We start from the raw sequence: 15,088 nt of genomic DNA, 5'->3' as shown, positions 1-15,088 counted from the left end.
GACCACGCTAGCTGGGGGGGGGGGGGGGGGGGGAAGTTGGGGGCAACCAGGCCAGCAAGGGGAGCAGTAAGAGGTGACCAGGCCAGTGGGGGGGGGGGCAGTTAGGGGCAACCTGGCCAGCAGGGCGGGGTGCAGTTAGGGGTGATCAGGCCGGCACGCAGAGGCAGTGAGGGGTGATCGGCTGGTGGGGGGAGGGGGGAGGGACAGTTAGGAGTGACCAGGCAGGCAGGCAGGTAAGCGATTAGGAGCCAGGGGTCCAGGATTGAGAGAGGGATGTTTGACTGGGGATTGGGCCTAAACTGGCAGTCGGAGAGCCCCTGAGGGGTCCAGGATTGGAGAGGGTGCAGGCTGGGCTGAGGGGACCCTCCCCTACCGTGCACAAATTTCATGCACCAGACTTCTAGCATAAAAATATTAGGCTACGTTTATGCACCAGGATTGTTTTTTTGAGATGTTAATTTATTAATTGTACCAATGTGTTTTGCTCACTATATCATTTCTCAGCCTCCACGAAACCTCAGCCCACCCTACTCTACATAGGTCCTTTGTATCTAGGTCTTTTGTAACTACTTTCCTGGGATTTTTTTTTGCAAGGGGAAAGGCCAAAAGCATTTAAAGCCAAATGCTCTTCTGGTTTTTTTGTAAAAGTGCAAACCCAGTCAAGAAGAGGGAAGAAAGAGAGAGGCCTCTGCCTGAGAGAGTAATGGAGTGAGGGTGGAGAAGAGGGGAGATTCTTCTAAACAGAGGAGAGCCTGGGTTACCAGGATTTCACTAATAATTTGGGGGGCTAGGGAGGGGTCAAGACCTCAGAAAAACAACAACATTGCAAATCAAAGAGAAGACTTTGCTTCTTCAAGACCCTGTTGCCCTCTCTCCACACTCCCCAGAGGTGGCCACTGTTCAAAACTTTTTTTTTTTTTTTTTTTTTTTTTTTTTTTTTTTTTTATTAAATCTTTATTGTTCAGATTATTACATTTGTTCCTCTTTTTTCCCCCCATAACTCCCCTCCTTCCAGCTCCCACCCCACCCTCCACCCTCACTCCCCACCCACTGTGTTCATCCATAGGTGCATGATTTTTGTCCAGTCACTTCCCGCATCTCCCACACCCCTTTTCCCCCCAAGAATAGTCAGTCCATTCCCTTTCTATGTCCCTGATTCTATTATAATCACCAGTTCATTCTGTACATCAGGTTATTTATTCACTTGATTCTTAGATTCATTTGTTGATAGATGCATGTTTGTTGTTCATAATTTGTATCTTTACCTTTTTCTTCTTCTTCCTCTTCTTAAAGGATACCTTTCAGCATTTCATATAATACTGGTTTGGCGGTGATGAACTCCTTTAGCTTTTCCTTATCTGTGAAGCTCTTTATCTGACCTTCAATTCTGAATGATAGCTTTGCTGGATAAAGTAATCTTGGTTGTAGGTTCTTGGTATTCAGCACTTTGAAAATTTCTTGCCATTCCCTTCTGGCCTGCAAAGTTTCTGTTGAGAAATCAGCTGACAGTCGTATGGGTATTCCCTTGTAGGTAATTGAGCCTCTTTCTCTTGCTGCTTTTAAGATTTTCTCTTTGTCTTTTGCTCTTGGCATTTTAATGATGATGTGTCTTGGTGTGGTCCTCTTTGGATTCCTTTTGTTTGGGGTTCTCTGCGCTTCTTGGACCTGTAAGTCCATTTCTTTCACCAGGTGGGGGAAGTTTTCTGCCATTATTTCTTGAAATAGGTTTTCAATATCTTGCTGTCTCTCATCTTCTGGCACTCCAATGACTCTGATATTAGACCGCTTAAAGCTGTCCCAGAGGCTCCTTACACTATCTTCACACTTTCGGATTCTTTTTTCATTTTGCTTTTCCAATTGGGTGTTTTTTGTCGAATCTTTGGTTTGATTATTGTACTCCTCTGGTCTGCTATTGGGTATAATATTCTTTATTTCAGTCCGTGTATGCTTACTTTCTAATTTCTTTATCGTAGCATCGAGGGTCTCATTAGTTTTCGTGAGGTTCTGCACAAATTTATGGCAAGCCCTCAAAATTGCGATTCTTAGCTCCATATCCTCCATTTCTGTCATGTTTTTTTGTCTCCGCATCTTTTATGCTTTCTTGGTGCACCCCCTTGTGGTCTCTGTGCGCAGTCTTGTTCTAGCCAAGCCTTAATTGTTGTAGTTAACACTAGGGGGATTTGACCCTCAGGCCGGCTGGCTATAGTAATCAGCTGTGCGGAAAACTCTGTCTTCTGGGGAGGCGCTAATCCAGCCTTTGCCTGAGGCGATCAGCAAATGGCTGTGCGCAGGCTTTGGGCGGGGCGGGATCACCAGGGCGGGCGGAGGGAGCAGTTATGGCCACGCTCAGTCCCGTTCCCAGAGGCTCTGCTTCTCAGAACCCCGGCAGCCGCTGCAAACCTTTGTATTTTCCACACTGCGCCGCCTCTGAGCCTCGATTTGCTGTTCTCTTTCCTTCTAGTTGTAGAGTCTCTCTTCAGCCAGCCTTCCTGTGGTTCTGGGTGATGTCCGTTCAGTCTTTTAGTTGTATTTTTGAAATGGTTGTTTGCGGCAGCGGTCTCCGGTGTTTACCTACGCCGCCATCTTGGTCGACCTCCACTGTTCAAAACTTGTGTGCATCATTCTTGTCCATGCTTTTAAATATGTATATGTATATACTAGGGGCCCGAAATTCGTGCACTGAGTGGGTGGGGGGGAGTGTCCCTCAGTCCAGCCTGCCCCCTCTCACATACTGGGAGCCCTCAGGCGTTGACCCCCATCACCCTCCAATTGCAGGATCAGCCCCTTGCCCAGGCCTGATGCCTCTGCCAGAGGCGTCAGGCCTGGGCAGGGGACCCTCATTTCCCCCCGATCACTGGTTCTGCCCCCCGCCCAGGCCTGATGACTCTGGCCCAAGATTCAGGCCTGGGCAGGGGACCCCCCCTTTCCCCCCAATCACCGGCTCCGCCCTCGCCCAGGCCTGATGCCTTGGCCAGAGGTGTCGACCCCTATCACCCTCCGATCGCCTGATTGGCCCCTTGCCCAGGCCTGACGCCTCCACCAGAGGTGTCAGGCCTGGAAAGGGGACCCCCATCTCCCCCTGATCACTGGCTCTGACCCCCGCCCAGGCCTGATGCCTCTGGCCCAGGAATCATGCCTGGGCAGGGGACCCCTATCTCCCTCTGATCGCTTGCTCCACCCCCTGCCCAAGCCTGACGCCTCTGACCCAGGCTTCAGGCCTGGGCAAGGGGACCCTCATATCCCCCCAATCACCGGCTCCGCCCCCTACCCAGGCCTGATGCCTCTGGCCCAGGCATCAGGCCTGGGCAGGGGACCCCCAGCCCCCTCCGATTGCTGGCTCTGCCCTCCGCCCAGGCCTGATGCCTCGGCCAGAGGAGTTGACCCTCATCACCCTCCAATCGCTGATCACCGAATTGGCCCCTTGCCCAGGCCTGAGGCCTCCGGCAGAGGTGTCAGGCCTGGGCAGGGGACTCCCAGCTCCCACCATTCCCGGCTCCGCTCCTGCTACCCACGCTCTCTGACACCGCTCCTGCCAAGACCGAAGGCCTCTGGTGGAGGCATTAGTCCTGGGCAGGAGACCCCCAGCTCCCCGCGATCTCCCACTCTGCCCCTGCCTAGACCTAATGCCTCTGGCCAAGGCGTTAGGCCTGGGCAGAGGACCCCCAGCTGCTCACGATTGCTGACTCTGCCCCTGCCCATGCCTAACGCCTCTGGCCGAGGCCTTAGGCCTGGGCAGGGGACCCCCAGCTGCCCAGGATCGCTGACTCCGCCCCTGCTCCCCGCAATGGCTGGTTCCGCCCCTGCCCAGGCGATTGCAGGCTCCGCCCCAGCCCAAGCCTAACGCCTCTGGCCAAGGCGTTAGGTCTGTGTAGGTGACCCCTAGCTCCCCACGATTGCAGGCTCCACCCCTGCCCAGGCCTAATGTCTTTGGCCAAGGCTTTAGGCCTGGGCAAGGGATCCCTAGCTCCCCGGACTGCTGGCTCCGTCCCTGCCCAGCTCCCATTGCTGGCTCCACCCCTGCTTCCCACTATCACTGGCCGGGGTGGAAAAGGCGCCTGGTTCTCTGATCACAGCTGGGGGGCAGGGCAAAGGCGGCCTTTGCCCTGCCCCCAGCTCTTAGCTCCCCCCTGGGTTTCCGATCACCGTCAGTGGCAGGGGGCTTCTTCCATCCTTTCCCTTTCGCCTCCTGGCATTGTGCCTACATATGCAAATTAGCCGCCATCTTTGTTGGCAGTTAACCGCCATCTTGGCTGGAAGTTAATTTGCATATCGCCCTGATTAGCCAATGGGAAGAGTAGCGGTCGTACGCTAATTACCATGTTTCTCTTTTATTAGATAGGATATTTTTATTGATTTCAGAGAGAAAGGGAGAGGAAGAGAGAGAGAGAGAAACATCAATGATGAGAGAGAATCATTGATCTCATTGATTGGCTGCCTCCTGCATGCCCCCTACTGGGGATCGAGCCAGAAACTCCAGGCATGTGCCCTGATCAGGAATTGAACCATGACCTCCTCCTGGTTAATAAGTTGATGCTCAGCCACTGAGCCACACTGGCCGGGCATGTTTTTGCATTTTTACTATACACGCATTCATAAATAGTACACATTGTTTTGCTTGCTTTTAAGCTTTACCAAAAGTAGTAATATAATTCTACAACTCACTGGTGTTCGTCCACTTTATGTTTTTGGAATTGAACCTCACACATGCATTGATAGTCCATTCACTTTCACTGCACAGGACAGAGCATCCTCATTGTATACACATACACAATTTACTTATCCATGTCCTGTTATGGACATTTGGGTTGTTTATAACCTAGCACATGTAATGCTGTCACAAACATCCTCATGCCCATCTCCTTGCACCACACATGTGTGAGCTTCTCTCTAGAGTTTATATTGGAAGGGGGAAGCTGGATCAAAGAGCACGCGTATCTTGATCTCTACTATACATTGCCAAATTTGTTTTCCAAAGCCATTGTACCAATTTATACTCGTATGAGAGCTCCTGTTCCTCCACCTCATTCCTAATATTTATGCTCTCAGACATTTTCATATTTGTCGTTCTGATACCTGTAAAATAGTATCTCATATTACTTTGCATTTTTTTTTGCTTACCAGTGAGGTTGGTTCTCTTTACAAGTCTGATGGGTCCTCTTTTATAAATTGCCTGTTCATTCTGTTTATGGAATTGTTTGTCTGTTTCTTATTAATTATTAAGGATTATTTGCATATTGTGAACACCAGTCTTTTTTGGTAGTCTGTTGGAGTCACCCTACCTTTTGCTGTCATCTGACCTCCAGCTTATAACTCCTTATTTCTTGAAGATTTTAGCACTGGTTTATTTGCCTCTCTTCTCAGTACTAGGTCTGTCTTAATTATTAGAAATTTTAATATCCACAGAGATGATCTTCTTAGTTCCTGATCTCAATCCAGTGATCCTTCTTCTCCCTCCACCAACCCACCCACTCCCAGATTCTTGCCTGAGATCACGCCTTACCAATAACAGCATTCCCTGATATACTGATGATAAGCATCCCACTCTTTCACTAAACTTGTACCACACTTCCTCCCATAGCCCGATTCAATCATTTCTCAACCATAATGGAATCTACTATCCATTGACCTGACAATTTTTCATGTCCCCTCCCCCTCCACATCCTCAGCTTCTATCTTACCTGGCTTAGAATCTACATTCCATCTTACAGTCACTTCTCTGAATGTGTAGTTGTTCCCTTGCTCTTCTCGTCTTCTCTTGAAGTTTTTGGGAAAAACCCCAACCCTACATAAGTATAACTCTCCATTAACTCCCCAACAGCACATCAGCAAATGATATTTGCTAGAGAAAAAGTTGAAGTAGGGAAAATGGTACAACAATGGTGCTGTGACCTGCACAGCTGGGTTCAGGATCTGAAGGAGGGGCCGATGCACAAATGAAAACACTAGATAAGAAATATGAATTATTAAGGGGTGGGGGCCAGGTGGTGTCTCTTTCATGAAGAGCAAACTGACTTCTGGCCAGTCCGCTCTTTATTTACTTGAATACCATCTGCCCTTTAGCAATGCATATAGACATACCAAAGGTAAAGTTCGGTAAACAGTAAAAGGATTATCTGGTTAGGGAATTGCCTTGAGCCACCACTATCTGAACACTTGGTACTTGGCGTCAGCCCTGCTAATGCCCAAGGTCCATCGGCCTTCCGTGTTCTTGGTGCACTCTAGTGACAGTATTGGCAAGCGGTGGCTTCTTGCACAATGGTAAAACAAGGGAGTGATATTCTCTTGACAACAACGGTAAAGGAACTTCCTTTAAACTCATGGACAGTAACCTTAGGAGTCTCTTTAGTGCTGTCCTCTTTCAATCCCGTTTCACTTCCCTAGTTGATTCACTTTCTTGTATTTTTATAGACCATTATTTCACAATGTCTCCTTTTTCCCTCAAACTTGCAACCTCTCCCACTTTCTCATGGTTTGCTGATGATCTTGCTTCCGATTGTACAGAAACTATAGAAGCAATCTAAAAAATATTACTGACCCCTACATATGGATGCAGCTCTGTTTTTCCTTCTGTTAGAGTGAATAAACTGTCAGTGCTCCTACGTAAAGCCAACACTTCCACTTTTGGCCCTGGGCCCCATTCCTCTCACCTGGCAGTGTTTCTTGTGAGACTGTGGACAGGCCTGTAACTGGCCCCTTTGAATTTGCTTGTTCTCCCTCCCTCACTCTCTATTCTTCACTGTTGCTGCCTTGCCCTTCAATAAAGCATTAGAATATAAGCTTTGCCTGGAGTTCTGATTTCTACCACCAAGACACAGCACTATAACTGGTGAGGGGTTGGGGTTGGATTCTCTACATAATGACCAAGTAAAGATACAACACTCAGGGTCTATCCTGCTCAGCTCCATCCTGTGATTTTCAGACCTCCAGAAAGGGCAGGTACCGGATGGCCAATGCTTTTGCACCCTCTAACCATATTAAAAGGGAAGCAGGGGGCGAAGATTACTAATCACGTTTTGTCTTAGACCAGCACAACCAAGTCAGTGTGTAAGGCTGGGGAGGAGAGGAGTGAGTTGCTTCCTTCTAAGCCAGAACTCCATGCCTCTAGAATTGACCAGAATGACCTCCTCTAGTCTGGATTCTTCTCTCTACATCACAGTGAGCTGGTGAATTAGGGTTCGTGAGCTGGTGGATTTGGATGTGGCAGCACAAAGAGGCATAAATGGTCTCTTCTTGCTTTTGGCTCAACCTGGCCCTGACCAGCTGCGCCTCAAATCTGATTTGGAAACAGGTTAAGGTGTAAAAACCTAAACGACTTTAGCCTTTCCTATCAATTCAATTCAACAAATATTTATCAAGTGACTGCTCTGTGATGACCAAGGCACCACACGCAGTACCTTGGCCTAGAGCAGGCAGACTATTGGTAAACAGTTATGACTGATGTGGCAGAGGAAATGAGGGAGACAGATCTGCAGGCTCTTGGAGAGATGGCTGTAGCAGTATAACCCTCAGTGCATGAAACACCTGGAGAAACAAGAGGGAACCTGGGAAGGGCTAGGGAGCTTGCAGCTACTGATTCTGTGTACTCTCAACAAGAAGAACAAACAGAATCCTGGCTCCCGGGCCCTATTGGCTGCCTCTCCCTGGCTATCCTGCAGACAGCTTAAACTCTGTTCAACTGAATTCACCTTCCTGCTCTAAACCCTCTTTTTCTTCTGCACTTATTATACCACCACCTCCCCTGTTAGACATCTGGGAGTGTAACAAAATGACCCCTGCTATTGTGTATGCTTATGACTTAAATGCTGAATTGTCATTTTTTTTGCACAATGATGTGGCTGTCCTATGGGGCCATAGGTTCAGGCCATACCCTTCTCGTGTCACTGAAAGCAGATGGCCTTGGATATTAGCGTCAATTATTAGGGAGGCTCTGGGCCCTGCAAATGGATGCCCTAGGGAGGACATAGGCAAGGGAGGAAACTCCGTTCTCTTTCTGTCTGTGAAGCTTCTTATTTCCCCTTCAATTTTGAATGATAGCCTTGCTGGATAGAGTATTCTTGGATTCAGTCCCTTGCTTTGCATCACTTTGTAAATTTCCTTCCATTCTTTTCTGGCCTGATGTGTTTCTGTTGAGAAATCATTTGATAATCTAATGGGAGATTTCTTGTATGTAACTTTCTGTCTCTCTCTTGCAGCCTTTAAGGTTCTCTCTTTGGCCAGACAGGATAAAATTCACCTCGACAAGACACAACACAAGGGAACAAAGCATGAATGTACTCACAACAACAATAACCCCACTATAAGTGATCATCTGAGAAAAGAGAATTAGGGGAGAGAAAAGAGAGCATAAATGATATTGAAGAGAGAGAAAAAGATAAGAGAGAAAAGAAAAAGGAGGAAAAAGGAGAATATATATATATATGGGCTAAAACACCACAGAACCAATAGATTAAAAAAAAATACCACACCAAACGCGCAGCAAAGAGGGTGGGGGCAGAATCTGTAGAGGCTGAGCTTGTATACAGAAAATAAGGTTGAGAATTGGGTCAATATGGGGAGGATCTCAGTTCAATACAGAGAAAGTAGAAAGGGGATGGGTGGATAAGAGGAAAGAGAAAGAGAAGAAAATAATAATAATAATAATAATAATAAATTTACCAAAAAATTGATTTCAAAAATGGTATAAAATAGCAAATAAAAATAAAATAAAATAGTGATGGAAGAATAATGCGAAAAGAAATAAAAAATAAAGCAACAAACAAAAACAGGAAAACAATGAAAAAAGAAATAAAAAGAGGTAACAAAATAATAATAAAAAAAATAAAAATGAAAAAGTGAAGTGTTGTTCCTTTGGCTGGCTTAAGATCCCAGTTTTCTGTACTGTAATGTTTCTCAGGTTCCCATTGCTGGGACTGAAGGTCTCTCTTTAGGCCAGTCCTTTTGGACTCTCAGGGACTATTTATATTTTTTTTAAAAAATCCTTTGTACCATTCAGAGTGGAATCTGAGTGTGGCTGTATTGATTGCCTGGACACTGGAGGGGAGGGACTATCTCTTCAGGAAAAAATGGCTGCCCAAATCACAGGCTCAGACATGACTCAGAACCAATCTCTCTGCCATTTCTCCTGGAACCCCCTTCTTCCCCAGATTCCACAAGTCCGCACCTTCTCCCACACTCCAGCCACAGGTAAGTGTCTGTATCCGAAAGGTCCTATGCACTAGGCTCAATGAAGAAAGGCACAGGCCACAGAGGCAGCAGAGGCTGCACCTCTGCGCACTCCTCTCCTGCCAGCACCCCTCTTCAGCCTTTCCTGACTGTGGACCCAGATCTAGAGTCCCCTGTGGTCCAGCAGTTCTGCAGACCTTCTTTCCACAGTCAGGCACTGTGCCTGTCCCAGAGGACATGGCTCAGTGCGGATTCCCTCTGACCCTCAAGGCTCAGAGGTCTGGCAGAATATCATTCCCAGAGGTCCTTTTACCTTTCTCCAGGGGTCCTCCGCCCTTCCCGGCTACAAACCGTCTCCCAGCTGAGTCTCCTTCACCAATTCGGGCTGGATGTTACTCGTTTCAGCTGCTCACCCTATCTGCTCCGGGACAAGGCTCAGGACACATCCGTCTATACAGCCGCTATTTTGTCTCTCCTTTCTCTTTCTGGATCTTTCTCTTTGGGGCCTGAGCTTTAAAGAGCCAAGTGATGCTTGAGGGCACGAGCAGGCTGAGGGAAAGACAGTCTGTGCCACACCAGAATTTCGAAATGATGTGTGCATGCCAGATCCATATCTGAGACTTCCAGGCAGTTTGACAATTTGAGAAGTAAATAGAAGCTGGCTAAATTATTAAACCACCACATTTGCCTACGCTTGATTTGCCCTAGGAACTCTGCTCATGGCATCCACGAGGTTCTTTACTAACACAGGGAGAGCCATGGGCTCTGATGGCATCCTGTGCCTTTCACCCTTGATATGGGTGTTTGGTTTAATTTGTTTGTACCAGATTGTCTGTCAATTTTGTATCATCCTCCTCTTTCTCCAACGTCCTCTGCACTGTACAGAAGTCTGAGGCTTCGTTTCCCAGCACCACTTTCCTATATGGCTTTGGGTTAGAGTGTGCCAATTAAAGGTCTGATTTCATAAACTAGCAGCAGTTTCCATATTGCTTCCCCAACCCTCCCAATCGTCATGTAAGCTGCTAATTTCCTTTCTCCTTGGAATACAGAAGTGATTCTCCTTTACCAAGAGAGCCCTGACTGAAGTTGGGGAGGATTGGAAGATGGTGCAGAGTAAGTGGATCTTTCTTCCACCTCCTCCCAGAATCTAACAGAAACTGCACTAAATTGGGGAATATTCACCGTGAAATACCAGCTGAAGACTGACTGAAGAGGAGATATTTATTTATTTATTTATTTATTTATTTCCTGAACAATATTTATTAAATTTATTGGAGTAAGAGAGAAAGGGGGTGGGGGAGGATCAGGAGAGGATTAGGGGAGGGTAGAGAGAGTAAAGGGTATATAAATGGTGATGGAAGGAGACCTGAATCTGCATAGTGAATACACAATACAATATACAGATGATCTACACTAATAAAAGAGAAACATGGTAATTGGCGTACGACCGCTACCCTTTTCATTGGCTAATCAGTGAGTATATGCAAATTAACTGCCAGCCAAGATGGTGGCCGGCAGCCAGGCAGCTGGAAGCGAACATGAGGCTTGCTTGCTGCGAACTCTAACGTTCCCCGCCTCACTAGCCGGCCTCTGAGCTACAACTCTAAGAAATTATGTACTATGTTGCAAACATAGAAGATAAACAAAAGCCCAGAAACCAGCTTTCAGTCAGCAGGGCTTTAGCAACATTGTATCGATGTTTTCAGCAGCGAGGCCTCAGAGCTAAAGCTGGCCCAGAATAAAAAAAAAAAAAAAAAAGAAAACAAGGAGCGGTTGGAAGCTTCAGTCACTCGCTTCTGGAAAACAGCCCTCAGCCCCTCACCCAGACTGGCCAGGCACCCCAGTGGGGACCCCCACCCTGATCCAGGACACCCTTCAGGGCAAACCAGCGGGCCCCCACCCGTGCACCAGGCCTCTAATCTATATAGTAAAAGGGCAATATGCCTCCTGGCACCGGGATCAGCGTGACAGGGGGCAGCGCCCAAACCCCCTGATCACCCTGCGGTTCTGTGTGTGACAGGGGGCAGGGCCACAACCTCCCTATCCACCCTGCTCTGTTCGTGACAGAGGAAGGTGCACCAACCCCCTGATCAGCCCTGCTCTGTGCCTGATAGGGGGGAGCTCCCCAACCCCCTGATCGCCCTGTGGCTCTCTGTGTGACAGGGTGCGGCGCACCAACCCCCTGATCGGCCCTGCTCTGTGTGTGACAGGGTGTGGTGCCCCAACCCTCCCCTCCCCCACGGGCCCTGCTCTGTGCCTGATTGATAGGGGGGAGCTCCACAATCCCCTGATTGCCCTGCGGCTCTGTGTTTGACAGGGTGCAGCACACCAACCCCCTGATCGGCCCTGCTGTGTGTGACAGGGTGCGGTGCCCCAAACCCCCCCCCCCCCCCAACGGGCCCTGCTCTGTGTGTGACAGGGTAGAGCCATAACCTCTCCATCGGCCCTGCCCCGAGTGTGACAGTGGCGGTGCCCCAACCCCCTGATCGGCCCTGCTCTGTGGGTGATAGAGGGTGGCACCCCAACCCCCCTCCACGGGCCTTGCTCTGTGTGTGACAGGGTAGAGCCATAACCTCCCCATTGGCCCTGCCCTGAGTGTGACAGGGTGCAGCGCCCCAAGCCCCTGATCCGCCCTGCTCTGTGTGTGACAGGGGGGAGCTCCTCAACCCCCTGATCGGCCCTGCTCTGTGCATGACAGGGGGGAGCTCCCTAACCCCCTGATTGACCCTGCTCTGTGTGTGACAGGGTACGGAGCCCCAACCCCCTGATCGGCCCTGCTCTGTGTGTGACAGGGGGTGGCGCCGCAACCTCCCCATCGACCCTGCCGTGAGTGTGACAGGGGGCGGTGCCCCAACCCCCCAATCGGCCCTACCATGAGCATGACTGAGGGTGGCATCGCAACCTCCCTATCCACCCTGCTTTGTGCATGACGGGGCAGCGCCCCAACTCCCCAATTGGCCCTGCTCTGAGCCTGACCAGGGGCTGCACTTAGGGATTGGGCCTGCCCTGTGCCACCCGGGAGCAGGCCTAAGCCAGCAGGTCGTTATCTCCCAAGGGGTCCCAGACTGCGAGAGGGCACAGGCCGGGCTGGGGGACCCCCCCTCCCCCTGCCCCCCGCGTGCACAAATTTTTGTGCACCGGGCCTCTAGTATATTATAAAGTTGTACCCCTGAAAACTATATAATTTCAATAACCAATGTCACCCCATGAATAATTTTTAATAGGACTTCATTACACTACCAAAATTTTCTCTGTTTTAGCAATACATTTTGGGGGGGTCATAAATTTTTTTAAATTTCTTTATTGCTTAAGGTATTACATATGTGTCCTTACCCCCCCATTGTCCCCCCACCTCCCCACTCATACCCTCACCCCCCTGTTGTCTGTGTCCATCAGTTAGGTTTATATGCATGCATACAAGTGCTTCGGTTGATCTCTCCCCCTTACCCCCACCCTCCCCTACCTTCCCTCTGAGGTTTGATGGTCTGATCGATGCTTCTCTGTCTCAGGATCTGTTTTTGTTCATCAGTTTATGTTGTTCATTATATTCCATAAATGAGTGAGCTCATGTGATATTTATCTTTCTCTGACTGGCTTACTTCACTTAGCATAATGCTCTCCAGTTCCATCATGCTGTTGCAAATGGTAAGAATTCCTTCTTTTTTAACACAGCATAGTATTCCATTGTGTAGATGTACCACAGTTTTCTAATCCACTGGTCTGCTGATGGGCACTTAGGCTGTTTCCAGATCTTAGCTATGGTGAATTGTGCCGCTGTGAACATAGGGGTGCATATATCCTTTCTGATTGGTGTTTCTAGTTTCTTGGGATATATTCCTAGAAGTGGGATCACTGGGTCAAATGGGAGTTCCATTTTTAGTTTTCTGAGGAAACTCCATGCTGTTCTCCACAGTGGCTGCACCAGTCTGCATTCCCACCAGCAGTGCATAAGGGTTCCCTTTTCTCCACACCCTCGCCAGCACTTGTCATTTGTTAATTTGTTGATGATAGCCATTCAGACAGGTGTGAGATGGTACCTCATTGTCATTTTGATTTGCATCTCTCGGATGATTAGTGACTTTGAGCAAGTTTTCATATGTCTCTTGGCCTTCCTTATGTCTTCTTTCGAAAAGTATCTATTTAGGTCTGTTGCCCATTTTTTGATTGGGTTGTTTATCTTCCTTTTGTTAAGTTGTATGAGTTCCCTGTAAATGTTGGAGATTAAACCCTTATCGGTGATAACATTGGCAAATATGTTCTCCCATGCAGTGGGCTTCCTTGTTGTTTTGTTGATGGTTTCTTTGCTGTGCAAAAGGTTTTTATTTTGATGTAGTCCCATTTGTTTATTTTCTCTTTAGTTTCCATTGCCCTAGGAGCAGCATTGGTGAAGAAATTGCTTTGGCATATGTCTGAGATTTTGCTGCCTATGAATTCCTCTAGTATTTTTATGTTTTCCCATCTTATGTTTAAGTCCTTTATCCATTTTGAGTTTATTTTTGTGTATGGTGTAAGTTGGTGGTCTAGTTTCATTTTTTTTGCATGTATCTGTCCAATTTTCCCAACACCATTTATTGAAGAGGCTGTCTTGACTCCATTGTATGTTCATGCCTCCTTTGTCGAATATTAATTGGGCACAGTGGTTTGGGTCGATTTCTGGGTTCTCTATTCTATTCCATTGATCTATATGTCTGTTCTTGTGCCAGTACCAGGCTGTTTTGAGAATAGTGGCTTTGTAATACAGCTTGATATCTTGATCCCTCCTACTTTGTTGAAGAGATTTTTAAACAAGGAAGGGCAGAAAACACATTGAGATTGGTAGGCAGGGCAGGGTCATGAGAGGCCCTGGCCTAGCTCTCAGGACCAGAGGGCCAAGGATGAGGAGGGTTCCCCCAGAGAGGAGAAAGGCCTAGACACCAGGCGGGGCACCTCAGCAGGGGCAGCCAGAACCAGCAACAGCCACCCACACACCAATCAGTGGTGGGGCTTCTAGCAGCCAGAGAGCTGAAACTCCCAGAGACAAAGTCACTTTTTTTAAAGGGCTGGCACACAGGATTTTTGTCCCCAGACACTCACTCTAGGTGTCTGTGGAGGAAAGGCAGTATGGACTGGAATCACCTGAGGAGAGACAAGGGTGGAAGAAGTTGAGGAGAGTGGCTGATGGGATACCTGTGCTGAGTATTGCTCCACCCCATATTGCTGTGGCCTATTTTCCTGAGAGGCACAGGCCCCTCCCAACAACAGAAGAAAGTCAGCAAGAAAAAGAGAACCTGCTTGAAGAAATAATGACAGAAAACTTCCCTAACCTGGTGAAGAAAAAAGTCACACAAGTTCAGGAAGCACAGAGAGTCCCAATCAAGATGAACACAAAGAGACTCACCCCAAGACATATCATAATTTAAAGTGGCAAACATTAAAGAAAAGGGGGAATCTTAAGGACAGCAAGAGAGAGACAGTCAGTTACCTACAAGGGAGCTCCTATAAAACTATTAGCTAATTTCTCAACAGAAACATTACAGGTCAGAAGAGATTGGCATGAAGTATTTAAAGCAATGAAAATCAAGGACCTGAAACCAAGACTACCCTATCCAGCGAAGCTATCATTCAAAATGGAAATTCTCCCTTGAGAGGGAAGTTCCAGGCAGGTTCCTGGGAATGTAGGGGAATATGCCTGTCCCTAAGCCAGCCACTGACTCTCCCTGAGACTGCTGTGTCGTTAGCATGGGTCAAGATGCAGGGTGGGGTGAGATGTATTTGGGGGGGGGGGGAGGGGAGAGCAGGGAATTTCCTTTCCCCAAGCTTCTACTGTGGGAGGGGCTTGTGCCTCTCAGGAAAATTGGCCACTGTGATATAGGGGTGGAGCATGACTCAGCACAGGTATCCCATCAGCCACCCTCCCCAACTGTTTCCACCCCTGTCTCTCCTCCGG

At 48.2% G+C, this 15,088-nt stretch overlaps 1 protein-coding gene across 2 annotated transcripts in view; it reads right to left on the bottom strand.

Annotated features, from left to right (window-relative positions):
- LOC139004045 (dehydrogenase/reductase SDR family member 2, mitochondrial-like) overlaps positions 1 to 9,640 on the bottom strand; it is a 31,585-nt gene extending 21,945 nt beyond the window's left edge. Inside the window, exon 1 of one of the 2 annotated variants that reach the window (XM_070406699.1) lies at positions 9,576 to 9,640. The gene's annotated coding sequence lies outside the window, so the exon portion shown is untranslated. Of the gene's footprint in view, positions 1 to 9,475 lie in introns of both variants that reach the window. The other variant, XM_070406689.1, reaches the window with a different exon arrangement.
- Between the last annotated feature and the right edge of the window lie 5,448 nt (positions 9,641 to 15,088).

This window comes from Myotis yumanensis, unplaced genomic scaffold (assembly GCF_028538775.1).
Source record: "Myotis yumanensis isolate MYYU_CA2020_CCGP unplaced genomic scaffold, mMyoYum1.0.hap1 SCAF_1, whole genome shotgun sequence".
In the NCBI taxonomy this organism is placed as follows: domain Eukaryota; kingdom Metazoa; phylum Chordata; class Mammalia; order Chiroptera; family Vespertilionidae; genus Myotis; species Myotis yumanensis.
This window is presented reverse-complemented; position numbering and strand designations above follow the sequence as displayed.